Raw genomic sequence first — 16,844 nt, forward strand, 5'->3', positions numbered from 1 at the left:
GAACGGGGGAGGGTCAGAGAGCGAAGGAGACACAGAATTGGAAACAGGCTCCAGGCTCTGAGCTGTCATCACAGAGCCCAACACGGGGCTCGAACTCACAGAGCGTGATATCATGACCTGAACCGAAGTTGGACGCTCAACCAACTGAGCCACCCAGGTGTCCCAAAAAATATCTTCTTTATCTAACCTGAAGCATTGCTGACCACCATGCCTCAGTGTCTCAGCCCAGGGCCCCTTCCATTGTCTCTTGTCTCATCATTGGATAAGGCCTATTGAGGACCACTGCCCTGGTCCACCCTCTGTAGTCAAGCCAGGAGAAGACACTTGTTTACCCCTTGGGGAAGCATGGGGGCTGCCCCATGGAGTACCTTGAGGACTGGACAAACTTTGGCCAAAGAAGGTTTCACAGAAGCCCTGGTGTAAAATTTAGTTTTTAAAATGTCATACATTACACATTCATTTTTAAAGATTATAAAAAGCATACTGTTTTGACGTACATAATCAATAAACCACCATTTTGTCACATAAATCATAAGAACTTCTGTAAAATAACTCTACATAATACTTTGATTTGAATTCAGATTTTTAAAAAATTGAATTGAAAATCTAAAAACAGTATAATATTTATAGCAGAATCCAACTTGTCTCCATGCTTTCACATATACATAATCTCCCACATTATAACTCAAATCAGTTTGTCAGTACCTGAAGTCATTTATCCTCCAACCAAATTTGCCAGTGCTGGTGCTTTTACCTTTCACTTTGTCTAAATAAATGATTGTCTATAGGAACTACCCTAGTGCCTAGCCCAGAAGCCTATGTGTCATTATTCAGTGGCCCATTTTCTACTTCATGCCGATACCTAACAAACCACAAGTGGATTTCACTTTCTAAATACTCCCTAATTTTTCTCTTGCTACTTGCCACTAATTTCGTCTTGATATCATTAATTTGCCTCTGAATTTCTGCAAATTATCATTGTTGCCTGACAATCCATTGTCTGCACTTTATTCAAATTGTGTAATTCCTCCTCCTTGAAAATACTCAGCAATGCCATTCTTACCAAATTACCGTATATATTATTTGCTTGACTGACCTCTTATGTAATTTACCACATAATACCAAAAAAACATTGTGATTGCCTATTTGTTTTCTTTGTGTTTAGGTATTTAAGAAGATCATGCCTCAAGATAGACTGCCTTCTTAAGGTAGATGACTTCAAAAGAATCCTGAATAGTTTCCTATACCTAAAAATTGGAAAGTATCTTTGGTAAAAATAAATAAATTACATAATACGCTCTCTACATTTACTAGCTGTGTAATCTTGGCCAGTTACTTAAACACCGTACCTCAGTCTTCTCATTTATTAAATGGAGATAGTAATAGAATTTATCACACAGGATTGCTGTAAATATTGCATATATCTATGTTAAAGCACACAGAACAGTGTTGGGAGCCTGTTAAGTACTATAGAAATATTAACTCTTATTTCATAAGTAGTATATGAAAACAAGAAATGTTTCTTACTCATAATTATCTAGGAAAGTAGTTTTTAAAGTGTATGCTAAATTACTATACATTAACAGATATACACACAATAAGTTAATTTATGAATAAACTCAAAATGATTATTAAATGAAGCAACAGATGTTACTTTCCCCACACACATACAAAAAGCTGGAGGATATGGTGAAATTCTACATAACTACAGAAGAGTTATCCAAAAAACTAAATACTTAATGTCAGTTATGTTTACATGCTATAGATATATTATACTAAATTAGTTTTTATCTTTATCAATTCCATCATCTTGTTCAAAAAATAAACATATAGCAGTTTTATTTCAACCATTTTTGTAATTGTTTGTACTCTTACTCAAGATAACCAAACTACCATGCTAATCTATAACTACAGGCATTAGCTTTCAAGAGATACAGATTTTTATCAATTACCATTAAAATAATAATACTGAATTTTTCCTTACTCTTTATAAGGCATCGCTCTATATTACTTTAGGATTAGAATGCCCCTTTTATATAACTAAGCTACATATGTTAATGGTGCAATTTTTTTAGTGTTGTTCACAAAAGTCCTTTTAGAAGTACAAACTCCACTGTGAAATTATCATTCAGATATAGACTAAAGTGTGTGAAATAAAAGATTATACTATTAGCTTTCAAATATTTTTATAAATTTCTTTTACTGATCTCTTCTCAAAAAATTATCCTAAAGCATCTTCTCTGGAAGAATGCCAGGTCTTATTATAGTAAGTTGGAGTAAATATCTTAGAATGTGACGCACTCTCTCTAAAAGGCTGACCCATCTGTGAGGTTCCAGGTAGCCAGAAAGCAGCAGGAGATGTCAATTTACAGTAACATTTAAGAATTCTCATTTAGAGGGGCACCTGGGTGGCTCAACCGGTTGTGTCCAAATCTTGATTTCGGCTCAGGTCATGATGTTGCAGTTTGTGAGATCAAGCCCTACATCAGTCTCTGTGCTGACAGTGCAGAGCCTGCTTAGGATTGTCTCTCTGTGTGTCGCTCTGCCCTCCCCACTCCAGCTTGCACCCCCCCCCCAAATAAATAAACTTTAAAAAAAAGAATTCTCATTTAGAGATTTATTTTTGTTTTTGCAAGTATAATTAATAAATGAGCTATATCAGCTTTCAGCAGGCCCAATCTCTGTTCACCTAAAGATGTCACCTTAGGGAAGATCATTCTGGAATCCCTTCCCTACTGCCGAACAACCCGAGTTCTCATTCCCATTGCTTAGTTGGGGGAAAAAAGACCTGCCTTCTCTGATAGAATTCTGAATATACTTTCTAGAGGAACCTGTTTATGAGCTGTGGTTAATAATAATGGAAATGTTACAGTCAATAATAGTCTTCTATAACATCATGGTAAATAGTATTCAACTTGTTTCAACAATCACCTTTTGTGGCATTGTTAATAGGAGGAATTTTAAAAATCTGCATTTCAAAGTGCTAAACTTCTCTGTGTCAGCTTTTAGAAAATAACAGAAATGTAAGTTGGGGAATATTCCTAAATTCATATTCAACAATTTGAACATTCTACCATAATGTTGACAACATATAATAAACTATTTGTCAGTTTTAACTGCACCAAAATCATGACTGAGAAAATTATTGAATCTGAGTGTTTACAGCTGCTTTTAATTTCTCATTAGTTCCTGTTGTTTAAGAAATAAAGAAGTGAAATACAGTGAAATACATCAAATATACTTGGCTAAAATCTTAAAGGGGGGAAATTTGAAATATCAGAACAATTCAACTGAAAAAAAAATTATGGATAGATTTAATTTAGTGAAAATATCACTAACAAATAACTTAGATCATTAAAATTTAACTACTGCATGGTGGGGGGGGGAAGTCAATACATAAACTCTTAAAGGATGAAGAAATTTTGTGTTTTTCTTATCAGCAAACATATATATATTAAAAATATTATTTAAAAATTTGCCAAGAAAACACACATATTAATGGATGTTCACTAATGTTCTTCTCATCATCCAAGAACCATGCTACAATTACTTTACTACAACACCTCAGGTTCTAAATTTTTATTAACTGTGAAAGAAATATATAGGGATTATTGGCCAGAGCTTGCCACAGTTATTTCTACCTCACCAACTCCTCATCAATCAAGAAATTGTCATTTTTTTCCCCATGGAGTATACTGAAGTTCATATTGCCTAAATGTCAGTGCGAAAGAGACTTAACTCTCTTTGGGACGAAGATCATGTACTTTCACTCTTGCTCATCATTTTCAACCATTTGACTAGATTTTGGCACCTTCTTTGTAGAAATGTGTGCACACATGAAGTAGCAGGAGTAAAATGACACAGGCTTCTTTACATTCCAAAGATATGAAATTCCCAATGTGCTACAAGCAGTATCTTAAACAAAATAAACTCCAACATTAATTCATAAAAATAATTTAAGGAATTTTCTTGGTTTGTTCTGACAGTTTCTGTGCAAATAATTCAAGCTTACGAGACATTACTTGGCATCTCTATAGACAAAAGATGACTGTTGGTATTATATGTAGCATATTCTTTGCTTTACAAGTTTTTCCTAATAATAAGCCTGAGTATCCTTATCACTTAGCCAATATGTTATGTCTCTAACACTTTCGTCCTAATTCTAGAATAATGAAAACTATTTTTACATTTTGTCATTAGGTTTCCTTGGGTTCAGATTTTTTTTTTTAGTAAAGTGCTAGCATTTGTATATATTGTATATGATGCATCTATTCCTTGAAAATTCAAGTATCACTGGCATATTTTATCTTTTATACCACAGGAAACTTTATAGTGTAGATAATTTCGAGTAAGATTTACTTGACTAATTACTTAACTACTATAAAACCCACTATAAAATTTCATACAAGCCTGTGAAATTCCACACTGATGATTTTACTAAAAATATAAACTTATACAAGAAGGTATGAATGTGTATATACATATACCCGGATAGTCTTAAAGTGTGGGACTTCATTTATTATACTGTATAGGAAACTAATCCGTAATTTATTATTTTTCTGTGCATATGGAAAGTAGGAGAAGGTGTTTTTTCGTGATATTTGGTGGAAGAGCACAGTGTGTTGTGTTTGTTTAGCACCTGCTGTGCTGCCACATGCCAATCCATGCTCTCCTCACCACTTTTCACTTGTACACACATCAAGCAGAAGGGACATTGAGTAGGATGATTTTATTTGAAATAAATGTCTTTGTTACTAAATAGCACTTTAAGTCATTATTAAAACCTACTCATATTTCAAGTTCTAGTTCATCTCCTACACTCTTAATAGTGCATTTCCAGATACTGATAATCCTATTGAAGTTTCCTTTCTCAGAAATGTAATGTTTTTAAGAATCAGTAAGCTCTTCAAATGTGCCAGTCCTTAAGTGTCTTTTTTGATTGTTTAATTCTAAAAGGTTGACTGCTTGATGGGGCTATATCTCCATATCTATTCTTTTTAACCTGATATTTTGAGAATTTATCTGAAATATTTATTGAGTAGTTCATATATAATTTTCCCTCAGCTTCATTTCAGGTATAATTGGCATATATTGTGTAAGTGATGTACAGCTTGTTGATTTGATACATTTACATATTGCATACTGATTATTACCTTACCTTTAGCTAACATGTCCATCTCATCATCTCATCACGTAATTACCATTTCTTTCTTTCTTTTTTTTTTTGTGTGTGATAATGTTTAAGATCTACTCTTTCAGCAACTTTCAAGTATATAATCTTGTATTGTGGGGTTTTTTTTCTTTTTTTTTTTTTTTTTGAGAGAGAGCATGAGTTGGGAAGAGGGGCAGAGGGAGAGAGTGAATCCCAAGCAGGTTCCATGTTTGGCACGGAGCCCAATGCAGAGCTCAGTTCCACAACCCTGGGATCATGACCTGAGCCAAAACCAAGAGTAAGATGCTCAACCGACTGAGTCACCCAGGTGCCCTTAATTCAGTATTGTTAACCATAATCACCATGATGTGCATTATATCCCTCAAACTTACTCTTTTATAACTGGAAGTCTGTACCCTTTGACCAACATCTCCCCATTTTTTTCACCATGCTCCCCCAGCCTGTGGTAAACACCATTCTATTCTCTGTTTCTATGAGTTCAGCTTTTTTATTTTTTTTTAATTTTTTTTTCAACGTTTATTTATTTTTGGGACAGAGAGAGACAGAGCATGAACGGGGGAGGGGCAGAGAGAGAGGGAGACACAGAATCGGAAACAGGCTCCAAGGTCTGAGCCATCAGCCCAGAGCCTGACGCGGGGCTCGAACTCCCGGACCGCGAGATCGTGACCTGGCTGAAGTCGGACGCTTAACCGACTGCGCCACCCAGGCGCTCCAAGTTCAGCTTGTTTAAAGATTCTAACACAAAAGTGATATCATATAACATTTGTCCTTTTTCTGATTTATTTCATTTAACATAATGTTTTCAAATTCCATCCATGTTCTTGCAAATGGGAGAATTTCCTTTTTTATCATGGCTAAATAATATTCCTGTGTGTGTGTGTGTGTGTGTGTGTGTGTGTGTGTGTGTGTGTACTACATCTGTATTCATTTATCCATTATTTAACACTTAGGTTGTTTCCATATCTTGGCTATTATGATAATGGTGTAATAAACATGTGTGTCGATGTCTTCAAGATTCTGTTTTCCTTTCCTTTGGATATATAAAAGAAGTGAAATATTGATGGTAGCCCTATTTTTAATGTTTTGAGGAGCCTCCATACTATTTTCCACAGTGGTTGCACTAATTCAGATTCCCACCAACAGTGCACTAAAAGGAACCACAAAAGACGAAAGCTGGAGGCATCACACTTCCTTCCTTATATCAAACTATGCCACCAAATTATAGTAATCAAAACAGTATGGGACTGGCATACAAATGGACACATAGATTAAGGGAATAGAACACAAACCCCAGAAATAAACCCTTGCATATACAGTGAACTAATATTTGAGAAGGAAGCCAAGAGTATTCAATGGGAAAGGATAGGCTCATCAATAAATGGGAAAACTGGATATCCACATACAGAAAAATGATACTGGACTCCTATTTTACACCACTCAAAAAATCAATCCAAAATTGATTAAACACTTAACCATAAAACCTGAAACCACACAGTTCCTAGAAATTTAAGAAAAACAGGGAAAAATTTCCTTTATACTAGTCTTGGCAATGATTTTTTTCACATGACACCAAAAGCACAAGCAACAGAAGCAAAAATCAATAAGCAGGACACATCAAACTAAAATACTTCTACAAAGCAAAAGAAAGAATCAACAAAATAAAAAGGAACCTAGGACATAGGAAAAATCTTTGCAAATAATATATCTGATAAAGGGTTAATATCCAAAATATATAATGAATTCATACAAATCAACCACAACAACAATAAAAACCAACATTCTGATTAAAAACTGGGCAGAGGAACTGAATAGACATTTTCTCAAAACAGACATACAAATGGCCGACAGCACATTGAAAATATGTTCAATTAATGTTCAGAGAAATGCAAATCAAAACCACAGTGAGACATTACCTCACACCTACTGAGGTGGCGTCATCAAAAAGGCATGAGATAACAAATATTGGTGAGGATGTGGAGAAAAGGAAACCCTCCACACATACTTGGGGAGAAACAGTGACCAAGTAGAATACTCTCAGCAAAGGTGACCTCAATTGTAGGAAATGATGTCTAGTTAAGAAAAGTTGAGGAAACAGGTTGCATTTAGTCTGAAAATAAGACCTAGAGGGCAACTTGATCATTGCATTGATACCATTTAAGATGTTCCACATGAGTAAGAGCTTAGGTTTATTCTGTGTTGCTTCAGAGGGTAACAGATGAGCTATTAATACCAACGTACAATTACATTTTAGAGGAAGGAGAAAATAAAGTATTATCCAAGATTTAATCAAGTCACTGGACAGCCTGGAAACTAAACAGTGAACAGTGAGAAAATGTATTAGGAAGGCATAAGAACTAAAGGCATAAGAAGACAGTCATTAGTCAATAAATTTGAGTCAATATTCCAGGAAATATCAAGCACCAATAATGCAAGAACAGATAATTTTTCTAGTTTTGCCCTCTGATTTACAACACTGCTGCTCTCAGGAAGGCTTAATCCCTCTCCACAGTCCTTCAGAATAAATGAGATTTACGAACTCGGTGGGGAACAACAGGAAACCAACTGAGGCCTGCTATCAGCAAGGCACATGGCCCATCAGTTGCTCATCTTCTTCAAATGGCTGAAAAGCACAGTTCAGATATGAAGCCGTATTTTATGAATTCCTGAGACTTACCTCACCTCCACAGGGAATGCAATTGTCAGTGTTCCCAAAAAGGCCTGTTTTAAGGTAAAATTTGAAAAGTAGCTGGTTGAAATCAATCTTGGTCTATGGAAAAATACATATGATAATTAACATTAACATCTTGTACAAAAAATAATAAAAACTACCATTCTTAAGTTAACATTCATCTGAAATTTACTTCAGTTGTAAAAAGTCTAATATTTTAGAAATAAATTAATTTAGGGTTTAGGTAAGTAGTTTATAAAGAAAAAGATATATACAAGAAACTACCTGAAAACGAAGTGAAAAATACAGGGTGGGCAGAGTCTCATTATAGTCAAGGCTTCACAGGTGAAATACTCTGGAAAGAAGATAAAAAATAGTAAATTAGTCATGCAAATGTATAAAATTATTACTAAAATATATCTTAGCATATACATATACAAATATATCAAGGTAATTTAGGTAGCCTCTCTTTAGCGCTTAAATCAATAAATATATTACATATCCAGACTTTCTCTCTGTTTTTCTCTCCATCTTTTTCTCTCTCTCCCTCTCTCTAAGTAATACATTTCATTGTTTTTGTTATTGAGAATTTTTTAATGTTTATTTGTTATTTTTGAGACAAACAGACAGAGAGAGAGAGAGTGCCAGTCCGGGAGGAGTGGAGAGAGAGGAGGACAGAGGATCCAAAGTGGGCTCTGTGCTGACAGCAGCAAGCCAGATGCCTGGGCTCGAACTCATGATCCTCACTGTGAGATCATGACCTGAGCCCGTTTCGAAGGCTCAACCAACTGAGCCACCAAGATGCCCCAGTTGTTGAGAATTTTTAAAAACCACTATTTCTGTATTTAATATCTGTCCTTTCAGTTTTTCATAAATAATTTCTTATAATTAAATCAAAATGCTCGTGTAGTGCTGCTATCTTCTCATTAAACATTACTTGCTGTTATAAGAATATGGATTGCAATCAAACATATAAAAATGTTCAATGTAATTAGTTATTAACACTCACTACTATGGCTAAATTAAAAAGACTGACCATAACAAGTATTGGAGAAAATGTAGAATAAAAATTATAGTACTTTGAAAAGTTTAATGAAGTTAAATAATCCCTTAGAGACTAAGCAAAAAAAGAAACAGAGAAAAAGGAAAATAGGAAATATAAGAGAGGATAGATATTACCATAGATCTCACAGACATTAAAAGGATAAAGTGAGCTCTTTTCTTTTGCGGCCATGGATGAAGGAAGCACTGGCAGCCAAAATAAATTTCAATCCCTTTGTGACTTCTGACTCAAGCAAGAACTGTAACAGGCATTTAAATTCACCTTCCTACATTTGCAGCAAGATTATGTTTTCTGCTCTTTGCAAAGAGCTGATACAGAAGTACAATGTTCTACCCATGCCCATTTGAAAGGATGATGATATACAAGTTTTGTGAAAACACACAAATTGGCAATTAGTCCAGGTGTGCAGGAAGAAATACATCATCTACATTGAACAAGTGCAGCGAGAGACGGTAGATGGCACAAATGTCCATGTGGGCATTCACCCTAGCAAGGTGGTTATCACTAGACTAAAACTAACTGCAAAAAGATCCTTGAACGTAAAGGCAAATCTCACCAAGTGGGAAAGGAAAAGGGCAAATATATAAGGAAGCAACAATTGAGAAGATGCAGGAATAAAGTCATCTTATATATGACTTTAAATAAAAAACTGTTAGAATTAGGGGCACCTGGGTGGCTCAGTCGGTTAAGCATCCGACTTCAACTCAGGTCACGATCTCGCGGTCTGTGAGTTCGAGCCCCGCGTAGGGCTCTGGGCTGATGGCTCAGAGCCTGGAGCCTGCTTCGGATTCTGTGTCTCCCTCTCTCTCTGCCCCTCTCCCGTTCATGCTCTGTCTCTCTCTGTCTCAAAAATAAATAAACGTTAAAAAAATTAAAAAAAAAACTGTCAGAATGAAAAAAAAGATAAAGTGAAAAATATTATGAACACCTATTTGCAAAATAAGTTCAATAACTTGAATAGAACAGACAATTCCTACAAACACAGCTTACCAAAATTAAAAAAGTAGACATCTGAATAGCTATATATTCTTTAAAAAGAACTCATAATCAAATTATTCTCACAAAGAAAATATCCCCAGATGGTTATAAACTGTATCAAATTTCAAAGAAGAAATGGAATAAATTTCATAAAAGGCCTTTGAGAAAGTAGTTGGGGACGGAGCAAAGTTTATTATAAGCAAATACGTTTCTGTCCTTTTCATGTACAAAAAAAATAAGAACAAACATCTGAATAATGTTTATTGAAATGATGAACATGTTTCTGCTTAATTTTCTTCTCATGATTTTAGAAGTAGATATTTTTCTAATATTTGTGCCAAGACATGTTTAAAGGCATCAACTGTGACCTACATTTTACTTTGGCCTGCATTTTGTATTACTGTTAGGTTAAGAAAATATTGAGATATGCAGACATCTGATGGTTGCCCTTTGATAAGTGTGAGCTGAGCAAAATGAATGTTGTGAAAACGAAAGTTTTCGTTATTAGGTTGTGATGAAATCTTCCATTCTATTGTTGGTCATTATTAGATTAGTTATCATAAGAAAAGTTTAACACTTTCCAGAAGGCTGAGGCAGCCCATAGATATCTCCTTACTGATGTCCATTAGCAAATAACTAGGTGAATTTCATTTAAAATCTATTCATTCAATAACTTTTGTCTGACCAATTCTTACTTGGAACTGAAGGTATCAATAAAAACATCAATTCTTCCCCCAGCCACGGTATCACATATATTGTTTAAGAGAGGATTAATTGATATTTTAAAATTTTCAATACGTACCATAACATGCATATACATGGAAAAGCAATTCATCTCATCTGGAGAAAATTAAATCAAGATTCAACTTAAAAGCTATAATCCTGATGAAAACACAATTTACTAATGGTTTTGAATTTAATAATTGTTCTAAAAATATTTTTGAGATGAAAAAATATTGAGTGCCTGTGATAAATGTCTTACATAACTTTATTTATAAAGTATAGTTAAGTTTTGCATGATATCAATGATCGTTGTTAGCAATGTTTTTAATGCCAAAAGGAGTAACATTTATTTTTTGCTTAATATTCTGATTGTTTTCAATTTTCCACTATTAGAAATAATACTGCATTTATATTGCTATATATAAACTCCTGTTTTTCTCATTTCTTTGTGATAATGTTCCAGAATAGGGTTAGTAACATTACCAAAATTTAAAATTAGAAGTGTAATGGATATAACACATTAGGGGGCTCTATGCATATTACTAAAACAATTTCTTAGTAACTGTTAACCAATTTATAGCCCCATCATACAATTAGTCGCATTCTTACCAACATTAAGAATTGCACTTAGGGGCATCTGGGTGGCTCAGTCAACTAAGCGTCCAACCTCGGCTCAGGTCATGATTTCACAGTTCATAGGTTCGAGCCTTGCTTCAGGTTCTGTGCTGACAGCTCAGAGCCTGGAACTTGGTTGTTTCAGATTCTGTGTCTCCCTCTCTCTCTGCCCCTCCCCCTGCTAGTGCTCTGTCTTTCTCCCTCTCTCTCTATCGCTCTCTTTCTGTCACAAAAATAAATAAACATTAAAAAGTTTCACTTAGATAATATTGTAGTTTATAGAATATAAAAATATATAATAAAGGAAAAAATAGAATATTAATGATAGAAGTAAAATTTTATCACAGTAATGTGTTAACCCACCAATGAAGATAAAGAAAGGAGATTTGGGATATGAATGGAGAATTAGTAACTACTAGCTGTGTAAGGTTAAGAAAATTAATGCATAAATGACATTCTAACCTTCAAAAACATTACAATCTATTGAATATTTTTATAAATCTCTATGATCCAAGCTAGAAAGCACTATGTCCTCTAAGGTAAAAATAGGTACATGATCACTGGGGAGGACAGAATACATCAAACTTAGACCATGGAAGGTTTTGCGGAAAAGAGGAAACTTTACAAGACTTTTAACAATCTCATAGGATTTTTCACTTTAAAACATTAAATATTGAGAATATATGATTTTTAATAAACAGTGAATTTCGACATACTGATAATATACAGCAACTGTTTAGTTTAGAGAGGCACTTGAATGTAGAGGGTAATGGCACAGATTCTGGAGAGAGATGCTCTCTTCAAATCCAGCTCATCTAACTTCTCTGTTAGATCAAAACCTCCTCTGGCACTCCCTGGTGTAGTCTGAAACTAGCCCCCCATACTTGGAAGGCAAAGACATACCACGGAAAAAGGCAGTCCACTTCATGTTAGTAGGTAGCAGGTTTAATAAGCAAGGGAACTTACTTATGAGGCTAAGTCAGGTGGCCACAAGACCAGTAGATCTCCACACCCACTCATCCGAATCTTAAACATTTACAGAGAGGCCTTAACTGGGTTCAATCATGTACCCAGTCCAGATAGCGTCAACACCACATTTCTATCTTAAAATGTATGCATGGAGCAGCTTCGGGGAGTGGGGAAGGCAAGCTGATCACACATCCCAAGGATACAAGAGGGGCTAGACAACCTCCCAATTGCAAGGGTCCAGCTTGCAGGTTTCCTGGTGGCCACATTTTCTTTATACCTTCTTCAACAATCTCTGTAAGTTTGAGCAAGTTATTTAGGTAATCTCTGCTCCAGTTGCCTCTTGTATAAAGTGGTGAATATAATTGTATCTGCCTCTTTGAATAGGGACAAATTAAATAAAGATTAAGTGTAATTTAATTTAAATAAGGATTAAATTAAAATTAAAATTAAAATTTTAATACATGTAAAAGGCTCAGAATAATGTCTGGCAAATGTTATATATGCCTAGACATCATTATTATTACTATCACCATCATCATCATGATTATTACAAATAGCTAATCAATGAAAGTAAAATCAGAAGATATATTTTAACATAATGGAAGTCCTAGAATAACAAATGTATGAATTTAAATTATATTCTAAAGGTAATGGAAAGACATTAAAATGTTTTCAATAGAAATACAATCAATTAAGAAATGGATGAGTGTAGTAGTAATGGGATAAAACAATAAGAATGTAATGTTCTCATCTGTATTTTTCCTAGCATATACCTTGAGCACAAACTACTTAGCAGATATTATGCATACAATGGAGATGATCATTTTAAACTCTGTTCTTTTAGAAAAAAAAATGGGCATCTAAACGCCTATTGAGACTTCAGGTCATAGAGCAAGAGAAAAATGGAACGAATACACTTGCTATGTAAAATGTCAAAATTTAAGGGATGCCTAGCTGGCTCAGTTGGTAGAGCATGTGACTTTTGATCTCAGGGTCATGAGTTTGAGCACCATGTTGGAGAATAGAGATTATTTAACAGAAAAATATTTTTTTTATAATTTTTTTTTTACATTTATTTATTTTTGAGAGACAGAGAGAGACAGCACGAGCGGGGGAGGGGCGAGAGAGAGGGAGACAGAACCCGAAGCAGGCTCCAGGCTTCGAGCTGTCAGCACAGAGCCCGATGCGGGGCTCAAACCCACAAACCTCAAGATCATGACCCGATACTTTATAAATGATTCCAAGATGTAAAACCATTAAAACTTCATTCTCCAAATTCTATGCCTATCCAGTACAGCAACACTTAACAATCACTTCGATGCTCTTGCGACACCCTCCCCCTTTTATCTCTTTTAAACAGAGCTTTGTCCCCCATGGCATTTACACTTTAGAAAAAAAAAATAAATAATGCTTACTTATTTTGAGATAGAGAGAGAGAGAGAGAGAGAGAGAGAGAGAGAGAGGGAGAGAGACCATGAGCAGAGGAGGGGCAAAGAGAGAAGGAGACACAGAATCTGAAGCAGGCTCCAGGCTCTGAACTTTCACCAAAGAGCCCAACACAGGGCTTAAACTCACAAATTGTGAGATCATGACCTGAGTCACCCAGATGGCCCTACACTTTTTTTTTTTAATAGAATACAGCCTCTAAAAGAGCCTTCACCCTTTCTAAGGACTTGATCAGTGGAAATATAAGTCCTAACTATCTTCCAAGAAAATCTTGCTTTTAAAATCTTAGATTTTATGACAAAGTTGAGCACATTGAGACCAAAATGAAATATGAAATTTCCCTACGTTAGCTCTTGGTTTGGAAAATAAGTATGGATCAGAAGTAAATCTTATTGTCACTAATATCCATGTAGAAAGTGAGTAGGGTTTGGTCTGTTTTTGTGGCCCATGGCTTTATGTTTTTCACATGATGCATATAAAAGCTAAAAGGTCTCTCATAAAAGAGAAAAACTAAAATTACAACTATAAAAGTATATAGTTTCTTTTTTCTGGTAGACTGCAAAGTTTTGAAAACCAAAATGGCCTGGTAATTAACTCAAACATAAAATTAACCTAACTAAAAAAAAGTTTGGTTGGTCTAATTTTAACAAATAAAACAAGCTGATAATTTATTATTAAATTATTCCCATTGTTAAGTTGGCTGCTTTGGTATCAATAAATATAAATTAATGTCATTTTATGAAAATATACTTGTTAAAAGGAATTAAATTTAAACATGTATATTATCATTAATTTTTAATACCTAATATTAATATTAGCAAATAAGGATTATCTCTTGTTAAGGAAAAAGTGGTACTATCTATATAACAAATTATTACAAGGAAAAAAGAAATTACAAAGAAATATTTATTATATATCTTAAAGATACCATTAAATGCAAAAGTTTAAATTGATTGGAAAACTTCTGCAGCTGGAGAGAGGAAATAGCCATACTTTCCTCTACTTTTCCCACCAAGACAATTAAAAATCCTGAATATTACATACAAAACAACACATGAAAATTCTGAAAGGAGGAGAGAAGAAGCCAACTCATCTAGGGACATTGAGACCAGAAAAATATTGCTATGGTGAGTTCCTTGAATATTCTTTTTGTCTCACGTATTCCAGATATGGAGGTAAAGAAGCCAACAACCTGGAAATGACAGTGGACATAGAAAAAAAAGAAAAAAAAATCCAAACAAATGCTTGCTTTTTCTAGCCAAAGGACCAGGAAAGGGGCAACTTTTCAAGAAAGACAATTTTTAGATAATACACAATATACTCTGCTGGACACCATAAGAAACTGTTGCCCCATCACCATCCATGCCAACAAAGCCCACCTGGGGAGCTTGGAATTCCATCTTCATAAGGGTATAATGAGATACCTGGACACCTCACTAGGATGCTGTCAGAGAAAGGTCAGTAAGATTCTGGTCTTTTATCATCATTTAGAGGCAGCAAGGACAGCCCTGATGTGGTATCAGTGAAGAATACATACGAAGACAGAAAGCCAATTCCTGCTAAGTGGCAATGAAAAGACCTACCACCTTGAATATAGCAGAGGCCAAGCAGTGAATCTAGACATTTAAGTCTACCTGGAAATATCATGGTGATGTTTCCCTTCCTCCCAGTCCTTTGAACTGGTGTCAAATAGCTAGCTAAAGCAAAAAGTTTAGATAAGATCAAGTCTTATAATATCCAAAATGTCTTGGGTTTCAGTAAAAAATAACCTGTTATATGAAGAAACAGGAAGATCTCAAAATGAATGCAAAAAGAGAATCAATAGATGCCATCATCGAAATGACACTAATGGCAGATTTATGTGACCATTATTTTAAAGCAGCCACAATAAAAGTGTTTCCATGACTAATTATGAATATCTTTGAAACAAATATAAAAATAGAAAGCTTCAGCAAAGAAATAAAAAGAAGTAATCAATAAATGAGAACATAGAGAAATAGATACTAATCAATGTGAGCAAGAGAGAAAATCAAACGTAAAAAGTAGACTAGAAACCTATGCGATCATAACAAAAAAATGTATAACATTCATGCCATTAGTTCCAGAAAGAGAAAAAAGACGGTGGAGATAAAAAAATAAATAAATAAATGTATTTGAAAAAATAATGCCTGAGAACTTCCTATTTTTGGCAAGAGACATAAAGCTACAGATTTGAGAAGCTAAGCAGGTTGATTATACCGGATTGCTTCCATCATGGAAGGGGCAGCATTTTGTTCTTACTGGAATAAACACATTCTTGATACAGATTTGCATTTCCCGCATGCAATGCTTCTACAAAACCTGCTATCTGTGGATTTATAGAATGTCTTATCCATTATTATCGTATTCCACCTAGCATTGCTTCTGATCAAGAAACTGTTGATAGCAAATGCAGTAGTACTGCCATGGACCCATGCTCATGAAATTAACTGGTCTTATGTTCCCCACCATCCTGAAGCAGCTGGCTTGATAAAATTGTGTAATGGCCCTTTGAAGGTCCAATTATAGTGCCAGCTAGGTTGCAATATCTTGCAAGGTTGGGCCAAGGTTCTCTAGGAGATGGTAAATGCTCTGAATAAGCTCTAATAAATGGTGCTCTTTCTCCAATATCCAAGATTCATGGATCCAGGAATAAAGAGGTAGAAATGGGAATGACACCACTTATATTACCATAAGAAACCCCTAGGAAAAAATTTGTTTCCTGATTTCATGATTTTACATTCTGCTGGCCTAGAGGTCTTAGTTCTAGCAAGTTCTAGCAAGACATAATAATAATTCCATTGGACTGGAAGTTAAGACTGCTACTTGGTCACTTTGGGTTCCTCATAATTCTGAATCAACAGGCAAAGAAGAGAGTTACTAAGCTGGCTGGGGTGTGTGATACTGAACAACTCTGGAAAAAAATGGATTGCAACTCCACATTGGAGGTAAGGAAGAGTATATAGAAGTACAGGAGATCCCTTAGGCTGTCTCTTAGTATCATTATGCCCTATGATTAAAATCAATGGAAAAATAAAGCAACCCAATTCAGGCAGAATTACTAATACCCATACCCTTCAGGAATGAAGGTTTAGGTCTTATTTCCAGGTAAAGTAACACTACATTATAGTATATAAATAAATAGTATATATATTGTTAAATATTGTTAAATTTACTGCTAAATATTGTTA

At 34.8% G+C, this 16,844-nt stretch overlaps 1 pseudogene; it reads left to right on the forward strand.

Annotated features, from left to right (window-relative positions):
• Positions 1-9,077: 9,077 nt before the first annotated feature.
• Positions 9,078-9,522, forward strand: LOC106981623 (60S ribosomal protein L26-like; annotated as a pseudogene).
• Positions 9,523-16,844: the final 7,322 nt, after the last annotated feature.

Source organism: Acinonyx jubatus, chromosome C2, assembly GCF_027475565.1.
Source record: "Acinonyx jubatus isolate Ajub_Pintada_27869175 chromosome C2, VMU_Ajub_asm_v1.0, whole genome shotgun sequence".
NCBI classification, from domain to species: Eukaryota; Metazoa; Chordata; class Mammalia; order Carnivora; family Felidae; genus Acinonyx; species Acinonyx jubatus.